The sequence below is a fragment of the Hibiscus syriacus genome, unplaced genomic scaffold (assembly GCF_006381635.1).
Source record: "Hibiscus syriacus cultivar Baekdansim isolate YM2019G1 unplaced genomic scaffold, ASM638163v2 tig00111273_pilon, whole genome shotgun sequence".
Lineage (NCBI taxonomy): Eukaryota > Viridiplantae > Streptophyta > Magnoliopsida > Malvales > Malvaceae > Hibiscus > Hibiscus syriacus.
In genome coordinates this window covers 616,777-638,147 of record NW_024063040.1, presented here as the reverse complement: position 1 = coordinate 638,147, position 21,371 = coordinate 616,777, and the positions used below count along the sequence as shown (strand labels likewise).

The window sequence follows — 21,371 nt, the reverse complement described above, 5'->3', positions numbered from 1 at the left end:
GAATTTTAAAAATTGTTTTATAGTATTTTGACCTATCTAACTCAAAAAGGTCAATGACGACTCCCAAAATATTATTTAAATCAAAAATCATTTATTTGTTTATTTTAATTTTTCCGCCAAGTAAAAAAATTTCGTGTCCGGGCGAAAACCGGTTACTACAGTATGAATGGTGCTTTAGCTCTTCATGTTTTTAAAAGTATTTGTAAAGCCGTTTGATTCTCACCACGCATAATTTGGTGTCCATAAGCGAAAAATGGGGATTGAAACAGCCGGTAGGGGCCATAGTGTGGTTTTATACGTGGATCCTAACTCGATCCTTCTCATGTCTAAAACACGATAGTTGCAGCTGTTTTATGCTCTTTTCTTGTTCCGGTTCTCTTACTTACAATGGCATTGATTATGGCCTTAGAATTCTGCATTGAAATGCAGGCCCACCAATGGCAATGGCTTGTTTGTAGCTCCAAGATAAACCAAAAATAAAAACGAGGTTTGTTGTTTGGCTCGTCTGATCCACCGACTCCTTGCAAGCAAGCTTTTTTTTCTGGCTAACGTGGATTAGTGCACTAATCCATGAAACCACTTTGATCATTAATTCTATATATGTCAAGATGATTTAAAAATTTTTGTTGCACTCTAGTTCCAAAGCTTCTCCCGCCCTGACTAATCTGGATCGATCTAGGTTGCACACTTGACTTTGATGGGTGAGTCTTCCACACAATGACTCAAACCTGAGACATAGTTAAGCAATATCAAAATGTTTACCACTTGTGCCAAACTCGTTGGTATCAAGATGATTTAATGCAAAGACCAGTTACGAGTTAATGCCTTCCTTGCATTCGCCCTTTGTTTTAAAGAGGTTTTAAATTATGTACCAGCTTGTGATTAATACATCAAATATGCTTTGATTCGCTAATTGAAAGCTGAATTAAATAGATTATTGAGTTTGTTTTTTAGCTTTTATTTGTTCATTAATTGTTTTTCAAGTTTCTTCCTAAGTTTAATGCGATTCTCTCCTCATCCCACCCTCCATCTTCATCTAGCAACTAGCAGGCCTGTACAATGATAATTGAGCTAATTCACATCTTCAACGGCGCTACCTGCCCACTTTTTTTTTATATCCATTTTTCAGATATACCTGAACAACAAAAGATGTGAGATTTTATAGTTATATAAACAACTTAATATTTTATTTTCCAAATACATCAAGTAAATTGTTGATGTATTTATTTGACTTTTAGATTCTTTGTTATTTATTTATTTTTTGTTTTAGATGATTGAAGGTGTAATTAAATATTTTATTAGGTGTACTTAAGGTACGAGAGTATGAGAATAAATTATGTATTATAACAATTTTTATATATTGATTTCTCTTGTTATGTTTAACTAACGGACGTAATTTTTCTTCATTTAGAAAATTTTCACACGTTAATCTTTCATTTATTGTATTATATTCAGGTTTATCTTTTTAATTTAGTCTAATAATCTCAAAGAGTAATAGTTTCACGATCGATTTGTTTATGCCCAAGTAGTATCTAAGTGAGGTTATTGACCTTTCACATCAAACAATAAATTTTCATGGTTAAAGTAGAGATTTTTTGTGACTTCTTAATTGGTGGTTAATATAAAAATATGTAGTAGGATAAAAATTCTGTTAAGAAAAGACTTAATATTTGAATAAATATATTTTATATATATCATTATACTACTGATTAAAAATAAGAATACAATTTAAAAAATAATTGAGATTTTGATTGAAAACCAAAAAAATGTATAAAATAAATGCATTGTAAACAACATTTTCTCACGTATGAACTTAGAGGTTATAGAAATAAAAACTTATCTAAAAATTATACAAATTCTTTGAATCAGCAGTTCTCATTTTGTTTCTTAAAACCATAACGTTTATTGATATTAGAACTAAGGAGAATAAAGTAACATGGCATAAATTATTTTAAATCTCTTTTAGATATATCAAAATACTCTTTTACGACATAAATAATTATTGTTAACTAAATTTATGAAAGAATAAAAATGCATAATTAATATAATCTTTATCAATGTAAATTAAAGACAAGAAATCATTTATTTTTTACTTGCACAAAACTATTTGAGAGAATGTTTTGTGGCATTGTAACATACACTAAAAAAATACCAGTAGAAGAAAAACAGTAGGGGTGGTGGCGCAGTTGGCTAGCGCGTAGGTCTCATAGCTATTTGAGTGATCCTGAGGTCGAGAGTTCGAGCCTCTCTCACCCCAACCTTAACTTGTTTTGCCTCCATTGCGTCGCGTGCTGTTCCTGTGAACATGAATCAAGATGCCATGTTTAATGAAGTTTTACGAATATCAGAATCCTGATTCATGCAACCATCACTGGAGCATGTCACAATTTGCAGAAAACATGGCCTGCAATATCATAAACAAAAGCTGGAGATGCATTCAAACCTTTCCATTGAGGACTCACCTGTACGCATCAGCAAAGAAAAGCATGAAATGGCAAAATGCACCCCCCCCCCCAACATAAATAATGAACTTAAAAAGGATTACCTGCAGCACCAGACCACAATTACCTGCAACACCGTCGCTTGTTTTTTTTTGCTCGGCCAGCAACCTTCCAACCAAATTCGAAACGCCCCCCCCCCACAAAAAAAAATCGTTAACTCAATTCGTTCGTCCAATCGTAATACTGGTGTTGCATAAGATATAATAATTTGTTATAGCTGATTATCAAGTTTAGTGGTATAAAGTTGAGTCAACAACTATATATTTTGAAAACTTCACAAGTTGAACTAAGGACTCGTTTGGCCATAAACATAGCAACAGAGGACCAAATATGAAATTTCCCTTTTTTCAATAAAACACTCAGCAACTAAATTCCCCTTCACCGTTTGGTTTTATCATATATAGATAGAATCAATAAAAGCTTCACAAATGACACTAGATCCTACAAGTGAGAAGATGCATGTGAGGAATAGGTTGGAATGATGTTATGGATTGAGAGAAAAGAAATGGATTCAAGAGAAGAAAGTTGAGAGAAGATTTAGAAAAGAATACTTCATTCATTGCATAAGGAAAATGTTGATTACACAGCAGGTATTATTTAGTTACTAGCTAGTTCAGGGAATCTAACAATTCCAGCTGGCATTCTATACCAACAGAATGCTTAACAAACTGCTTCTTATCCTTCTTTTGGTGTTGCAGGTATTGGGCCATCTTGATAGGGCCGCTCCATCTCGTCTGGTACTCCTTTAGTCTGCTCCAACCCATCAGATAAGTGAGACACATGACTCCCTCGTGCTTCAGACCCTTTTCTGATTTCAATTCCCAAATTACTCTCCTCAATCCCTAACCCTCGTTCCTCTATTCCCAAATCCTCCTCGTTCCTTCGTTCTTCCTCTTCTCCTCCGACCATGACAATACTCACCCCTCGAGACGAGCCTTGTCCCCAAGGATCGAACGCAGTAAACTGCCCCTTTAGAGTCGAATAATCCTCCCCAGTGTCATACTCTTCAGCGAGATTCTCCCAGCGACCCAAAAGATGAGTCACAGGTTTGCCATTTCTGTTTACAATCCTTCTACCCATAATCTTTAAGGGTTTGATTTGTAACAGCCCTTTTTCATCAACTGTTGGAGGATTGGTGACAGCAGTGGATGAATCGCCTATGAACTTCTTCAAGAGGCTCACATGGAATACTGGATGCAAGCGAGAGGAATCTGGTAAGTCCAACCGATAGGCTATTGTTCCTATTTTTTCCAGGATTCCATAAGGTCCATAAAATTTCGCTGCTAACTTCAATTTCCTTCGCAGGGCAATGGATGTCTGCCTGTAGAGTTGCAAATTTAGGTATACTTCTTCGAATTGAAACTGTCGTTCACTTCGATTTCTATCAACATGTTGTTTAATTTTGTTTTGCAACATATCTGGGACCTTATACACTGTTAATTCTAAACACCATAGCAGAGTAGGTGGTTTATCTGGATTCACACTCACTTCATACAACACCGCATCATTGTTTTGTGAAACTATGCTCTTCCGTATATCTTTTAGCCTCTCATTTCTTCGTTTCAAGGTAACAAGTTGTCCAACTCGAAGACCATCAAAATGGAGGGGTAGAAACCCAATAGCTAGGTATGGTTCTTGGATTGGCAGCTTAATAAACCCAAACTTAGACCCCACATATATTTCTTATATTTGCCCCAAACCAATTGTTGGGTTTCAACTGTTAGAATCACTGCAACAACAGTTAGTTCAGCACCTTCTATTTCGCTTCCGATAATAGCAAGCATCTCCACCCTTTGAAGTTTAAGGAAAAAATTTCCAATTGGTTCAAACATTCTAAGTTCTCCAACAACCAAATCTGATCGAACTGATGTGCACCCAAATAACAAACGACTGTTATAATCTGCAACAGTAACCTCATAAGTTTTAGCATTAACCACATTGACGAGAATAATTTTTCTGACAATAATTTCTCTATACCAACTAAGGAGAGTTGATCCTTCATAGCCACTAGAATATTCTTCCACCCTAGAGTATATCCTTAAATCCATAATAGTCCGACGTAATACACCCACATAGTCCAATAGATGATTAAGCATATTACAAATAGGTTGAGTTTCATTTGTAAGCTCCCAATCCCCGTACCTCTCCACAACCGTCTTTGTTTTCTTCTTTTTCTCAATGCTTTCATCTTGACCAGACTCTTTAGCTTCAACTGGGTGCCCATCAACTTTGACCTCTTTATTGATTCCCTTTTCCTGCCATGTATAAATTTGGAAAGAAACAATTTGTGAATAATTCTTCACAAGCTTTTGAGTCCATTCTAGAGTTGTCTCCTCCCAAATAGAATAAGAGCTTTCATTTACTTCTCCTTCCCATACGTATGATTTCGGACTCTTTGTTGAAACAACTACCTTATCAGAAACCAAATATGCTGAATAGAAATCAACTCCAAACTGACCGATCAAATTGTTGTTTGTACCAGCATCCTTGCTTTCCTTCACATCCTTCAAGAACTTAGCAGTTCCACCTTGTTTAATTGTTCCAAGACAATCAACAAGTTCTTGTTTTGTCATACCCAAGCCTGAATCAATAATTGTTATTATCCCATTGTCTTTATCAGTTTGGATACGGATGTCAAGATCAACAGCTTCCTTTAAAAGCTGAAAATCAGTAACATTTAGATACCCTAACTTGTCCCCATAAAACTCAACGAATTTGCCAACAACACCATGCTTCATCAGCATATGTGTCACGGTTAGAATCAAGTTAGTAGATGTCACACCATTTCTTAATTTTCCAGATAACTTGAATCCAACAACACCAAGCAAAACCATGCTCATAGGCTGACCAAGCATGGCTGCCTCAGCTTCAATACCACCAACTCCCCAACCAGCTACTCCAAGACCATCTATCATAGTTGTATGGGAATCAGTTCCAACCACATTATCGGGGTACAACATTCCGTTGGTGTTGAAAACAACCCGCCCGATATATTCAAGATTAACTTGATGCACAATACTAGAACCAGAAGGAACCACAAGCATTTTATGAAAGCCAGTAAATCCCAACTTAAGGAAAGAAAATCTTTCCTTGTTACTCTGAAACTCAAGTTCCATGTTTGCTTGCACTACATTTTCTGATCCGGTTACATCAACTTGAACCGAATGGTCAATGACAATATCTACAGTAACCAAAGGATTAATTGTATCACTGTCAAGTTTATGCATTGCATCACGCATACAAGCAATGTCAACCACAGCAAACACTCCAGTGAAATCGTGGAAGTTTCCGCAGTTACGAACCGCAGATTCAAGCAAGATTCTGATAGAGTATGGCAGTTTATCAATCCTTGGATCATTCAAGGCAGGCAAGCTGTAGAACCTTCCAAACTCGCCACCACCTGGTTTGGGAAGACTTGTCAACACTGCCTTAAAGGAATGTTCAGTAGCAAATTTTTGGCACTGTAGAATTTGAGTTTTATAGTGGTCCACCCTCCATCCCGTATCATAATAAGGGGCGATTCTCTTTCTTAATGCATCTGGAATCTCCATTTGATTTTTAAGTTGCTGTGCAATTTCCAACCTAGTCCAATTTTTTATTCTGTTCATGTAGAGGTTTATCCCCTCGACATTGAACTCACATTTGATGAATTTATCAACCCCACCTGTGAAAACTTGTCTTAACATTTTATCATTATTGTCATGATCTATCCAATGTTGAAACGTTAGCTTAGACATTTTTTCAAACAGTTTATCCCCTCTATTGTGAAGTATCCTATTATCCTTGGTTGTGAACTCATTAGTGGAGTCACCATGTGCTTGTTTAGATTTTAGGATTTCAGATTCATTGATCTTATATGAAAATCAAGATTCATTCATCCCTGTCACTAACATAGGCTTCTTCCCATCAGTCTTAGGAAGGTTAGGAATATTTACCTGTTCATTCTCTGAACTGATTTGTTCTTGTAGTTGAGTAAAGCAGTCCCCATTCATTTGCTTTTGCTCACTCTTTTTATCCTTCAGAATCTGTAAGATGTGCTCCACATATCTATGATTTGTTGCCAATTTAGATTCCAATGTACTCAATCGGCTTTCCTGCTTTTTCCACCATTTAGGTGGATTAATATCATCTTGGCCTTGCTTCACCAACGCAGCCAAGTCTTCAATCTGTTTCTAAATCCCAGCTAACTTCGTTTCTGCCATGGATTGGTTCTTCTTTGTCACACCCACTGAAAAATTGCCAGGAATTGAGGCTCTAGATACCAATTGTTATGGATTGAGAGAAAAGAAAGGGATTCGAGAGAAGAAAGTTGAGAGAAGATTTAGAAAAGAATACTTCATTCCTTGCATAAGGAAAATGTTAATTACACAGCATGTATTATTTAGTTACTAGCTAGTTCGGGGAATCTAACAATTCCAGCTGGCATTCTATACTAACAGAATGCTTAACAAAATGCTTTTTATCCTTCTTTTGGTGTTGCAAGTATTGGGCCATCTTGATAGGGCCGCTCCATCTCGTCTGGTACTCCTTTAGTCTACTCCAACCCATCAGATAAATGAGACACATGACTCCCTCGTGATTCAGACCCTTTTCTGATTTCAATTCCCAAATTACTCTCCTCAATCCCTAACCCTCGTTCCTCTATTTCCAAATCCTCCTCGTTCCTTCGTTCTTCCTCTTCTCCTCCGACCATGACAAATGAATGAATTCTACGTTAAGTGTTTGAAATTGTTGGTCATGAAATTGACCTATATTGTCAAGACTCGACTACGTTCCTGCGCTTCTATTCCTATTCTTAAGGTAAAAAGATCAAGTCTTGATCTTTATTTTTTCAACTTCTATTTAATGGGAGTGTTTTAAAGTCACTAAGATTTTTCTCGTTTGATATTGTTCATGGCGTATAGTAATTTGATGATAACATGTTTCGTCATCTTATGAAACAGTACTTGGGACTGACATTTCCAGCAAAGGCATTTAGGTCCAATTGCATTAAAGAAATAGTTGTACACTTCATACGTTCATAAAGCTCTGATTATACCGTCTATATAAGCTTATCTCAAGTGTTTTAATGGTTTTCCAGCAAGGAACAAGCAGTGGATTAATTTATTCACACCACAAATAGTTTATATTCTATGAACCTATAAAGTTAAATTTTTATCCCCTCTAATTTTTGCTACAAAATACTTAACGAATGCCTATTGTTTCGAAACTTTTCTGATGATTTTTTATAAAGTAATGATGTTAGTGACTTTAACATAATTTCTGAAACTTTTGTGATTAAAAATGCTTACACAAACATTAGTGACCATTGGTGTAATTTAGCCATTATATTATCTAGAAATAAATTTGACAAATTTATGCATGTATGTATTGGTTTTGTATCATTCTGCATTCCATTTAAATAATTTTTTTTTTGTTAAACGGTATCATTAAGAATAGCATCATAAAAAGTTTTAATTTTTTTAGAGTGAAGTATATTAGAGACTAAATTATGTTATAATAATTTTTGTTCAATAAATTTTTAAATGTTTTAAAATGATCATATCTATTGTATTTTTAATAAAAGATTCCCTGTATTTTAACATATTTCCTTATCACTTTTTGATATTACAACGCCATAAGGTGAAGGACATCTAATCCTGTAACACTCTAACCCAGTCCGACCCGAAGATCTATGGATTACGATGGCACACGGAACCATCGAAATGGTCAACCCAAATATTTATTTGAAAACAATTATTAACATCAGAATAAATCACACTTGCAACGGAAATCAAATCAAATGTTTATAAAATATAGGAGTCCTCCAAAATACATACAACATAACCATAGAATTTAAAAATCCAAAATAGAGTTATGACATGATTATACAAGGTCTATATTGAATGCATGCCCTCTAAAATAAATTCAAGTCATACTCTGTTAATCTTCTGGTTTGGAATGTACGAATGCGAAAGCCTCCTCAGCGATCCCCTCTACTAACCTATGCACTGAAACACATTCCATTAGCTGAGCTCACAAGCTCAGTGTCACAAAAATAACTAAATAATACTACATGCATTCACTACATGAACTTGTTTGTATGCAGAGTCATAGACATGCATAAGTACATATCAAACATGAGATATGCCAAGTAATGCAGTCAGAGGAATTACGGGCATCTCGAACAACATGCTAGCTTGTCTAGAATGTAATAACTTCGGGGTAAGAACATGAATTTACGTGCATCAGAACTTAAAAGCCCTTAGTCTACCTCATATCCTCGAGAGGTCGAGGGAAGTCCGAAATTTACGTGCATCGAAAGCTCACATCACATACCTAATCAAGCATAATGTATAATTTGGATATCAACATATTTTAACATAACATAACATAACAGACAAACATTATAATGCTAGAGTAACTCGGGTGTCCTAGTTGTTTCCCGAGTATCGAACAAATGCTAGTTTTATGTCACTTTATTTCATAACATTATTAGTCGAGTTGTTCATTATCGAAGATATCCAAATTAAGGGTTTAAGTATTTAAGCAAATCAACTAATGGACCAAATTAAACTCATTCAAACATGTTGAGGTCAATACCACATTTCTCAATACTCCATACCACTAAAAAAAATGCAATTTCATCCTTTTCCATCAAGCAAAACATCAAAAGGATCGATACTTTCTTTCGAGGGATTCATCATTTAGAAAATGGATCAATCCTTTTGGTCGAGAGATTGATCATTTTTCCTGAGGGATCGATCATTTGCTAGACAGAAACTTTGGGATCCCCTTTGGTCGAGGGATCGACCCTTTTTGTAGGAATGGCTTACTTAAGCCCGGGAAATACCCAAAAAATCAACCCAACAATTCCCATGAGGCTAGCAAACATGCTTAACATCTTATCTAGTGTCTTAGAGGTCAAAAGGTACTAATTATCATGCTTGCAACACACAAATAACATGCTTCATGAACTAAACAAACCATAGTGTTTTTTAATGAACTACATGTGATATGGACAAGTCAGAATCGTGTTACCTTAAGTTAGGTGACTAAAAACACCCTTGAATCACCTAAGGGTAAGCTTTTCCTTGCCTCTAGCCTTGGAGGTCTCTCTTTGCTCTTGAACTAATCAAAACAAGTTTAATGAGTTGTTAGCTCATTTTTTTAACCTTAGGGAGAAACAAATAACATTTTCTTACCAATCAAACCCCACAAAACAAACCAAACTTAGAATCTCATAAACCCCCACAAAATCTGTTTTTGTGAAATTTGGGCAAAACTTACCAAAGAGAGTTTGAATGAAAGCTTGAAGGATGAAGATAGTGAATCTTACCTTAGAATTCACAATAGAGGCTTGAATTTCTTAAAGATCCTAACTTTGTTTTGGTTCTTGAATAGAAATGAGAGCAAAGAGGAAGAAGACAAAGCAATGGTGAAGTAAAAGAGATAAAAATCAGACTTGAGATCATTCCCAATTAATTGGATTCAGCCTTTGTTTCAAAAAATAGATTAATTACTTCCCTAGTCCTCCTTCATTTGATGCATGATTAAAATAATCATTTTTCAAGCTTATTCCAAATCAAATCTACTTGGGTCCAACACTTCATATACTACAGGAAAATTATTTTAAAGTCCACTCGTATAACCCAAAACTCCTAACCTATATTTCGAGCGGTACAAATCCATTTTGTCTACCAATAATTTGTTAATGACATAACAATTTCCTTATCAGAATATTTGATTCTCAATTTGGAGGTTCGAGAGAATATTTTTAGGGAAAGGAATCCTCTGCAAATTCGAATTCTAATTAATAACACATTCAGAAAAAGTCCATTATTAAAAATATAAACTCAAAAACAGCAAAAAAAATCAATCTTGGATCATTCCAGCGGTCTGTGTCAGATTTCAGTATCTCATCCGGAAAGGAAATCAGACAGGGATAACTGATTCAAAACATTTCTCATCATTCACAGACGACACTGTAATACAAAAGCTGAAAAATATGACCTTTCATTGATTGATGAAAAAAGGAAAGAAGACAAAAGCCTCAGACCGTCCTAGCTCATGAATTTCAACAAATCTATGCAGAGTATAACTGCATTTCAGAAATGTCTCCATAGATTCATCATTGGCTTCTTTCAAAAATTGCAAATAAAATATTAAAATCGAAGTGCATAAAAAAAAGATACAGAGGCATCAGATCTTCCTATTCAAATAGATGAAATCAAGATGCTCGAAACCTTAATAATTTCTCTAGCATTCATCGATTCGAATATTCATCATTTCGCCTCCATTTTGATCTAGAAAAGTAGCGCAACTGAATAATTTATCTGACAGAAAAGATCTAAGACTAGAAGAAGCTGCTTGAAGAAAGAAACCTAGAGATTATTCAGAAAGTTGAAGAAAGGAGGCGACGGACGAGTCGACACGGTAACTTGAGATTTAGGGTTTTGCAATGATACTCTCGAATCCCGACCTCATTTTATAACCTATCATCGGTGCGTTTTGGGCAGGCGAGTGAGATAAAATAACCAGGCCTTGAGGAGACAGAGGTAACAGAAAAGACATGGGCCGTAACCCTAGGCCCAAACGCAATATATAATATTTTGTTTGAGATTCCTTGCTCAAGTAGAGCAGTGGAAAAAAATTTCCCATATAATGCTCTCGTCATATTATTTTCTAATCTAGGTGATTACTACAATGTAAAGAAGAAAACATCAGGAATACCGTGCGATTTTAATTTTTTAGATGGAAGACAAATAGTAATTCATGCATTTTCAATTTTACCAAAGCTAAAAATACATAGTAATGTTGGAGTCTTTATTTCAAGATTCCATGCAGTCTTGGAGGGAAGACTCCATACACTCTTGGAGTCTTCTAAAATATTGTATCATTTGACCTAGTTCGGAAATAATTTGGAAAATGTTTTTTTCAAAGGCATTATTTCAACCATTTCTCCATTTTGTTTGATACTAAAAGGGAAAATTTATATTATTTATAATAGTATTTGTATTTTTTTTTATATTTTATATAGTAATTGAAATAAAAAAATTAAGATTTAAGTAAAAAAAATTAATAAATCTATACACGAATATTTTATTACTCTGTCCATACTCTTTTTAAAACAAATTTTTATAAATATATTTTTACATAAATTTCTTTAATTTACTTTCTATGTGAATGTGATAAAAATCTATTTATTATTAAATTATGAATCAATTTAATAAATTAAATTAATTAAAAAAATTTCTATTATCTAAAAATATAATCCGAAAAATAAATAAAAATGGAAAACAATAGTTTCACGTGGCAGCAATAAATTGCAGACGACCTTATAAATATAGTAATTAGAGTATACAATAATTAAACAGGAACTTCAACGGATAATAGAATAAAGTAAATTTTGTTTTCATGTCTAAGGAGGAGGAAAGATAGAAAAAAGGAGTAGATTTTTGCCTTATTTTCTCTCACTGACAAAACAAAATCCAAGGTTTATCATCTATGTCTAAACTTGAGTTTTGACAAGAAAAAGAACTTGTCGGTAATTTCCTTTCAGTTCACAAGCCTTTGTTCATGCTTTTTGAACACTGTAACGTAATGCAATGTAATTACTGTTATAGAATAAGATTGGAGGGAATTAGTGAAGGTAGAAGCAATATGCAGAAGCTTCGGTCACCACCTTCAAATATTCAATCTCTAAGCCTCGGAACAACTTTGATATACCCATCTTTAATACATCTCAAATGGCTTCTTCTTCTCCTTTTTTTTCTTCTTCTTCTTCTTCTTCTTCATATATGTGTGTTTGAGTTCCGAGAACAACAATAACAAAAGATCTGAGATACCTTCTTTACACCCAATACACCACAGATCATTGATTATTGTAACGTCTTAAGCTCGATTAGACCTAAAGTGTCACATTAGGCTGCTGAGACAATTCCTGATTTTCAAAATCTGTTCATTTTCATTTCAAAACATACTGAATGATACCATAATAGACGTAAATAACAGTTATAGAAACACTTTTATAAATCAAAGCTTTGTGACACATTGTTTAAAATCAAAATAATACAAACTTAGAGTTTGTTAAACCAAATACATGAGTAAAGGTATATAAGTACATATGTCCAATAAAACTACAATACAATACTTTGAGAAAGATGATGGAAGTCTTGTTGCGACGGTGGTCCACGAACGGCCCGAGCTAAAAACCTACGAACGGAAACATCCGAACGTTAAGTTTACAAAGCTCAACAATATAATCGCTAATCTATAGCAACATTATGAGTTCCATAAACATATGCATGCTAAAGACATAGTACTAAGCAGTAGGTACATGCATGATCTTAATCAAGTGTTATCTACTTAATGTTTTACTATTCTATCGCTGAAGTATGAATCTCATGCTTCCCTTAATCCTTTGTTAAGGCTTCGCCATGAGTACACCTCTGTTGGGTCCCTACACACATTAACTGTAACTGTCGGCATTCTATAAATGCGACACTGGCACTACTGTGCATTATCTGAATGTGACACACTACTAGTATCTGGTCTCACATAGCCATTAGATATTTTTTCAAATGTAGATTCATTTACTCCTTGAAAAATAGAAAACAACGCCTTCTTGTCTTTCTTACGTGATTCCTTTAGTACCCGTTTCTCTTTATTGGTCAAAGTTGCTTTTGTTGTTGAATTTTCGGGTTCAACATAACCTTCATTAATGAAATCCTAGCAATCTTGGAAATCGAGTAACGCCTTCATTTGTACACTCCAGTTGCATAGTTTGTTTTTATCAATCTCGAGATTTGTGATTGGATCATGTTGGTCATTTTTATTGTTGCGTAATATTGAACCAAACTTTGATACCATTTGTTGGAAGTGTTTGTGAGACTTGATAAATTTTACAACTCATACGATATTAACAATACTAAAACAAAACGTGAGTACAAACACCACACAAATACAACACTAAGTACGATTAGTTTACAAACACCACAAACAATCAAAGCTTTGTTAAGCTTCACCCTTTCACTCTCATTTTTTTTGGGCTTACCACACTCATTACATTACAAACTAAATTATCTGCCCATATTTATAGGTGTATATAACAGACTTGTTTGTTGTAAATTCGTGCCGTATTCATCTTCTATTCTACGAGCTTATCTACTTAATTTATAAGCATTATACTAGATGCTGCTAACTCACTAGATTTGTGCTTCAAGTAATTTTTGCTTTGTTACAAATCTCTTTTGTTGCTGTTACGTTCATCCTTGCTGTGCGTGATTAAGTTTCATGTTGTGCTGTCGTTTCTTTAAACACCAAATTTACCGCCTGCAATCTTTTAATTTGATTAATTTCATGTAGCTTTTGTTGTCATCCATATAGCTAATGCCACCATTTGCAAAGTGTGTTGCCGACATAAAACTTAGTTTGATTTCTAACAATAATCAGTTGTTTAAAAAATTGTAAAAAAGTTTACATTTATAATTACAAGTTATTATTATAACTTTTTTAAAAATTACCGAAAAATGGGTGAATCCACGAGATAATGTTCTCGAACTTTTTTATTCACGAGATAATGCACATCCCAGATTAATTGCTGAAATGGGGTGAATTCTACAGTGGCATCCGGGCGAGCTTGGAGGTCGCCATGGCATCCGAGCGACCTTGGAGGTCGCCATGGCATCCGAGCGACCTGTGTGGTGTTTTGCAAAGGAGCAGGTGTAGGTCGCCATGCAATCAAATAGTATTGGAGCATGCATGGGGGAGTTGTGGGATGCATGTGGGAGCTGTGCATGGGACGTGGGAACTGTGCATGGGCCATGCACGTCGAACGGTGTAGGTTGCCATGGAGTCACGGCGTGGTAGGTAGGTTGCCATGGAGTCTCGGCGACCAAGCTCCGTATAGCTGGGGCTGGGAGATTCATGCATCCGTAGCTGCATGCGTTGCATCCGTAGCTGCATGCGTTGCATCCATAGCTGGGAGATTCCTGCATCCGTAGCTGCATGTGTTGCATCCATAGTTGCGTTATTGCAGCGTTAATTTAGATGCCAAATGCAGCAAATATTATTGTTCAATTGCAGCATTTCAATGCTCAATAGTTATACGATGCAATGCTAATATTATTTGCTTCAACAGTCAAATTTAATGACTGTCCAACGCTCAGTTGCTTTATATAAAGGATATGGGGTTTAGGGTAGAAGCACAAGCAGAACCAGAAGCATAAGCACATATAAACTTTACCGAGAGAAAGAAAATGAAGAAGAAGAAAAGAAGATAAAGGCTCAAACATAGTTCGTGAGGTAATTTTTTTATTGTTTAATTTAGTTTATTATATGAAATTATTAGTTTGTTAGTTTCGGGTTTAGGGTAAAACTAAAATCTAGTTAATTAGTTTGTTAGTATAAATTATTAGTTTGTTAGTTTAAGTTATATTATATTAGTTTATTAGTTTAAGTTATATATTATATTATATAAAAAATTAGTTAATTAGTTTCTTAGTTTAAGTTATTAAATATAAAAAAATATTAATTAATTTGTTAGTATCTTTAAACGTATATTAGGTTGTTCGTTGAAGTTGAAGTTATATTATAAAAAAATTAATTAGTGCTTAATTAGTTTGTTATTTTAACTAAGTTATATTATAATAATAAAGAAATAGTATATTAGTTTAAGGTATATTATAATATATTAGATTATATAAAATTAATTTGTGGGAGCTATTGTTGTTTAAATAAATATTTTGTTTACACATACAGGACATTATTTCACAACATTTGCCCACGTACAGATTGATTCGAAGAAAGAAACAAGGCAGGAAAAGAAAGTAAAAGAAGAAGGCATAAAGACGTGAGTAATTTATTATTTTTTGTTGTCCATTTTTTGTTGTTGTGTATGTGTAAATTAGTTAGTTAGTAAGTTTATATTAGATTATATAAACTAATTTGTGCGAGATAATTTCCGTTTTAAAAAATATTGTGTTTAAAAATATTTAGTGTTGTTTTAAAAATATTTTGTTTAATTTACATTGTATGTGTATATTAGTAAGGATTAAAAATTAATTGAATGAAATAATCCGGACAACGCATTATCTCGCGAAATAATTATTTCGAGAACATTATCTCGACAGTTTTGCCTAACAAATTTGTTTGATATTTTTAAAAAATAAAAAATATTATCAAACTAATCATTATTATTAGTAATAATTACTAAATTATTAGTATCAAATCTAAATCATTAAATATTTATAATAAATAATTATTAGTGATTATGACTAAATCATATTATTATTAAATCATTAAATATCAAATCATTAGATTAATAGTAATTATCAAATCATTATTAGGTTTATTAGTAAGCAATCAATCAAGTTAAATAATAAATTTTATTTGATCATTAATATAATAGTATATTATATTATATTTAATGATTTATGAAATTATCTTATCTAATTTTTTAATCTAAATTAATTTATTTTTTTATTTGTAGAGAAAATGAGCAACATCTTTTTCACGATTGTCCATTATAATGGACAGATTATGGAAAATGAGGTCGGAGTAGTTTTTCAGTCTGAAAAACCAATAAATATGATGTTCAAAAAAGACATCACATTTATAGAAATGAAGCATAAGATAGAAAGAAAAATTCGAGCTGTAGTTGATGGTTTGAGGTATAGGTTTATGATATGCTCTAACCCAGTCAGATATGCTGCAGTTCCACTTGAAGAAGATGATGATATTGGAACCATGGTTGGATTACATGAGTCAACCAATATAGCAGTTATTGAATTATTTGTTGATGTGCGTAACATATGTGATGTTCCTGGGTCATCAAGAGGTGTGGCTCAAAATCCATCTGAAATGGCTTTATATAGTCAGTTTGAGGAGCCGACATACAGGTTCTCGAACAGTTTTATGGCACTATTGGAAAGTGTAAATGAAGTCGGGGGGCATCTGCAGCAGCAGAGTATGAGACGAGAAACATACCGGAATTGGTTGTTGATATTGACGCTGAAAATCAATGGGGAGAAATTCATGATGATTCAAGCGAAGATGAAGAAACTGAAGAACCCGTTTTGGGCGGCGACGAAAATATTTTTGGTAGAGGTGCAATTGATAAAGTTTCGACACCGTATGAAGCTACTCCTCACATGTACGAGATAGACTATGATGCAATGAGGGCACCTGAATTCCCAGACATGCCACATTTACCTCCGTACCAAATGACTGAATCATTCGATAATTCTGGTGAATTTTCAGTTGGGTGCAATTCAGAGGAAAAAATGAAGCTACGCTGGCGATTAAAGAGTATTGCATCAAATGTCATGTTGATGTCCATGTTGCAGAGTCCAACCAGAAAACACTATACGCAAAGTGTCTAAAATATGGCCCAGAGTGCAAGTGGAAGATCAGAGTGTCGAAAAATCAAAGGCACGATGTTTGGGTCATCACGAGGTACAATGGTTCGCACACATGTTTGTGAAACTCCATCGAACAAGACCACCGACTATTGGACTCCGATGTAATATGTGAATACGTGAAGGCGATGGTTGAAAAGGATCCAAGGATATCTTGTTCAGTGTTAGCTGCATCTATTCGAAGCCAATTTGGATATCAAGTAAAATATGGCAAGGTGTGGAATGCGAAAATGAAGGCAATGAAGTTGACGTATGGAAATTGGGATACATCGTACAATGAGCTACCACATTTGCTACAAGCAATGAAGCGATTTATCCCAGGAACTATAGTGAAGTCTCAAACCATGCCCGCATATGACGAAGAAGGTCAACTTCTGCCAGGGAAGAAAATATTTCATAGACTATTTTGGGCATTCAAGGCATGTATTGAAGGATTTCCATTTTGCAAACGTATGATCCAAGTAGATGGTACGTGGTTGTATGGTCAATATAGGCATGTACTTTTGATGGCAGTTGCTCAAGATGGTGAGCGAAATATCTTCCCAATTGCATTCGCCATTGTTGAGGGAGAGACAACAGAGGCTTGGGATTTCTTTCTGACCAATCTACGTCAATATGTCGTTCGTGAAGATGGAGTTTGCTTGATATCCGATAGAGGAACGGGTATTTTGGCGGCAATTGAATGACCAGGAAGTCGTTGGATACCTCCGTATGCATATCCGACATTTTGTATCCGTCATATTGGCAAGAATAGTATCGACCAGTTTCATAACGCACATATTCGTAGCGAGATAGTCAGCATGGGTAAGTTTTATTTTCAATATTTGTGTATTTTTTACGTGGTTTTTTTAATTGCGGTTTAACACAATATATTATGGAACAGGATACGAACTACGTCGACCAAATTTTGACAAGAGATTGGAGAATTTGAAGGTATTTTACGATGATCAGCGTGTTTGGAAGTGGGCTTCAAAATACCGCGGGAAAAATGGTCGCAAGCATACGATGAAGGTCGGAGATACGGACATATGACCACAAACCTTGTTGAGGCCATTAATTCGGTACTAAAAGGTACACGCCATCTCCCAATAGCGAGTGTGGTGAAAGAGACGTACTTTAGACTGGGTAAAGTTTGGTCGGACAAAGGCAAGGAAATTGAGAGTCTCATAAATAGAGGTAAAACTTGGGCTCCTACAGTGGTGGAATCAATGGAAGCAAATGAGCGATTGGCAACATCAATGGTTGTTCATAATTTCGACCGAGTTGGTCATACTTTTGTCGTGTCGTGCATACGTCGTAACGTCGGAGGAGAAGACCAAACATTTAGAGTTGATTTACGACACAAATGGTGTGATTGTGGTCGTTTTCAGGCATGAAAATATCCATGTGCTCATGCAGTCGCTGCATGTATGTATGCTGGTGTAAGCGCATACACTTATGTTGATGAATGCTTCCACCTACGTAGGATATTAAATGTCTACAGCTATGTGTTCAGACAGATCCTGAATGAATCATATTGGCCCAAAAAGGATCATGATGAATGGCTACCAAATCCAATGCTTCGCAGAAGTCCAAAGGGTCGACCTGAGTCCACTCGAATTCATACCAGTATGGATTTCCATGCTATAGAGAGAGGTCAAGCAAAGAGATGCGGATTATGTAGGGGTGAAGGCCATTCAAAAAACAATTGTCCTAATTTACCAAGATATAGGCCTCATCATTAGTAATCATATATGTATTTCTATGTATTTATTAATCATTATAAAATTTATTTAATAATGATTTAAATATTTAATGATTTGATGATTTAGTAATGATATTATAATAATCATTATAGTAATGATTTGATAATAATCATTATAATAATGATTTAGTAATAATCATTATAAAAATGATTTAATAATGATTTAAATATTTAATGATTTGATGATTTAGTAATGATTTGATAATAATCATTATAGTAATGATTTGATAATAATCATTATAATAATGATTTAGTAATAATCATTATAAAAATGATTTAATAATGATTTAAATATGTAATGATTTGATGATTTAGTAATGATTTGATAATAATCATTATAATAATGATTTTATAATAATTATTTAGTTATTATTTAGTAATTATTTATAATAATAATTTAATACTAATGATTTAATAATTATTACTAATAATTATAGAATACTAACAAATGAGTGTACAAGTGTGGATTACTGAGTTTAAATTTATACATAGTCGAATTTATTAATGATTTTTAAATATTTAATGATTTGATACTAATGATTTACTAATTATTATTAATAAGGATTTATTGTTAATATTTAATTATTTGATACTAATGATTTAAAATAGTTGATTTACTAAATATTTAATTATTTGATACTAGTAATGATTTGATACTAAAAATCATTGTTAAGGTTAAAAAACTAGTCTAATTTCAATAAATAATTTGTAATAAATAGCAAACGAGTTTACAATTGTTGTCGATGTCGGGGTGTTGTTGAATGATAATGTCGGGGCGGACGTCTGATACGTTGTGGCCGTTGTGGCTCAGGAGTATTATACACATCCCCCTCATTCATTGGGGGTATTTGAACTGTCATGTGTTCAAAGTCATACGTCGACGAAAACGTAGGAGAATAGATGGGTGCCTCAGGCTGCACAAACTCTGGTATGTATGCCGGGACAGTAGAATCATCAACTGCGTGATGCAACGATTGTGGTGCGCTATTATCCACATCGGTCATTTCCGCTTCATGTTGTAGAGATGAACTCCCACTCTCACTCGGTAGAGAGTATTCAGCTTTACCAAATCTTTTCTTAAACCTCAAAAATTGTCGCCTCTCTACTATTGGTTTGAGAAACGGCTTTCCATTATCCAAAAAATAAGCAAGGTAAGCCGAAGTCTCAAAATTAAAGTCGTCGTCTTGAATGGCGTCAAGAGTTGGCATGAATGAAGCCCTATTGTTCCAAGCATTAATGTAGGTTGCATGCTTCTCAACCCAATTAACGAATTCTTTACGACGACCATCAAATCTGTGTAGGTTGTCATGCGTCTCAACCCAATTCACTGGACGACGACCATCTAAGTTTTGGAGGAGGTCATGATCCCATGGACTCCGCGGAATAGGTTGGTGGAAGTGGAATTGCCTCAGCACTCTATCCCCAAATTGGATCTCAACAAAAGCAAAATTGATCAATGGTGTAACAGCACACCAATATTGAAACCCATCTAAAATATCGTGCGATATCAACTCAAATAATTCTTCATTCATGTATGGTCTCCAATTAAACTGTAAAATTACAAAAACAATAAAATTGATTTAAATCAAATAATATAGTTAATTTAAATAATAATTAAAAAATACAGATTATGCATACCTCCTTTTTGGCCTTAATGTCGATCTTCAACCTGAACTCTTTAATGTTGTTGTGCACCAACCATGTGCTTTCAATTTTATGCCTCCATCTGTATATCAATCAAAACAAAAATAGAGACATTTTGTTCAATAATTTTAATCAAAATAAATTATTTTTTAATTAATATTTTATATTAAAATAGAGGATTCATATTACCTTCCGGCAAGTGGAAAGTCAACCGTAGTCCGACTAATCGGTGTCAAAAACGGAAGTCTATGCCAAGCCCATGATTGTAGCAGCAACAGACATCCACCAATTTCTACTGTATTATTATCATTCACGACTAATGACGCCTTGCACATCTCACGATACAAGAACGCCAATATCGCCGAACCCCAACTATATTGCCTACAATTCTCAAAATTTGTTAAAAAAAGAAGATACTGAGTGTGAACATAACTACCGGATTTATCAGGCATCAAAATTCCCCCAATCAATTGTAATATATATGCTCGTGTTGCATATATATAATTTCGTGCTCCGTACTATTTGGTTGAAGTTGAAATTCATTCTTCAACCATGACAACCTCACCCGCCACCCTCTACACTCTGGTGGTACGGGCGCTTTCCCAAGAAACAAGTTGCAAAGTTGTTCCACCTTATTAAACTCATGTGACATTACCACCGGCATCCCATTAGTTTGGACCCCGAGTTGCATTGCCACATCCTCCAAAGTTATCGTGCATTCGCCACACGGCAAATGAAACGTGTGCGTTTCTGGTCTCCAACGTTCAATCAACGCACTGATCAAACCTGGGACCAACTTGTAATCTCACACAAATGTTATATACCAAAATCCAGCCTCTTGCAAATTTTCTTCTATCAGTGGGTGTGGCTTGGGCACTTTATGTAGTCGAAGACGAAGGACTCGCTGCTCGTCCTCCTACAATTAAATATTTCAAAAAAATTATCACAATCATAAAATAATATTCAAATATTTATTAATTATAATTCATTAAACAAATATTTTATTCACCATTATTCCCAAATGACTTGAAATATGCTCATTGTCAAGCCTCAACAGTGGAATTTGGTCAGCCATTGAAATGA

At 34.4% G+C, this 21,371-nt stretch overlaps 4 non-coding genes across 4 annotated transcripts; 1 reads left to right on the top strand and 3 right to left on the bottom strand.

Annotated features, from left to right (window-relative positions):
- Positions 1–2,171: 2,171 nt before the first annotated feature.
- On the top strand, positions 2,172–2,257 carry TRNAM-CAU. The gene is given in 2 exon segments: positions 2,172–2,209; positions 2,222–2,257. It is a non-coding gene; the product is annotated as a tRNA-Met (tRNA).
- Positions 2,258–10,377: 8,120 nt separating this feature from the next.
- LOC120157706 lies at positions 10,378–10,461 on the bottom strand. Its single transcript, XR_005519159.1, has one exon. It is a non-coding gene; the product is annotated as a small nucleolar RNA R38 (small nucleolar RNA).
- Positions 10,462–10,530: 69 nt separating this feature from the next.
- On the bottom strand, positions 10,531–10,619 carry LOC120157708. The gene has a single exon (XR_005519161.1). It is a non-coding gene; the product is annotated as a small nucleolar RNA snoR20a (small nucleolar RNA).
- A 60-nt stretch (positions 10,620–10,679) lies between these two features.
- LOC120157707 lies at positions 10,680–10,765 on the bottom strand. The gene has a single exon (XR_005519160.1). It is a non-coding gene; the product is annotated as a small nucleolar RNA snoR64a (small nucleolar RNA).
- Positions 10,766–21,371: the final 10,606 nt, after the last annotated feature.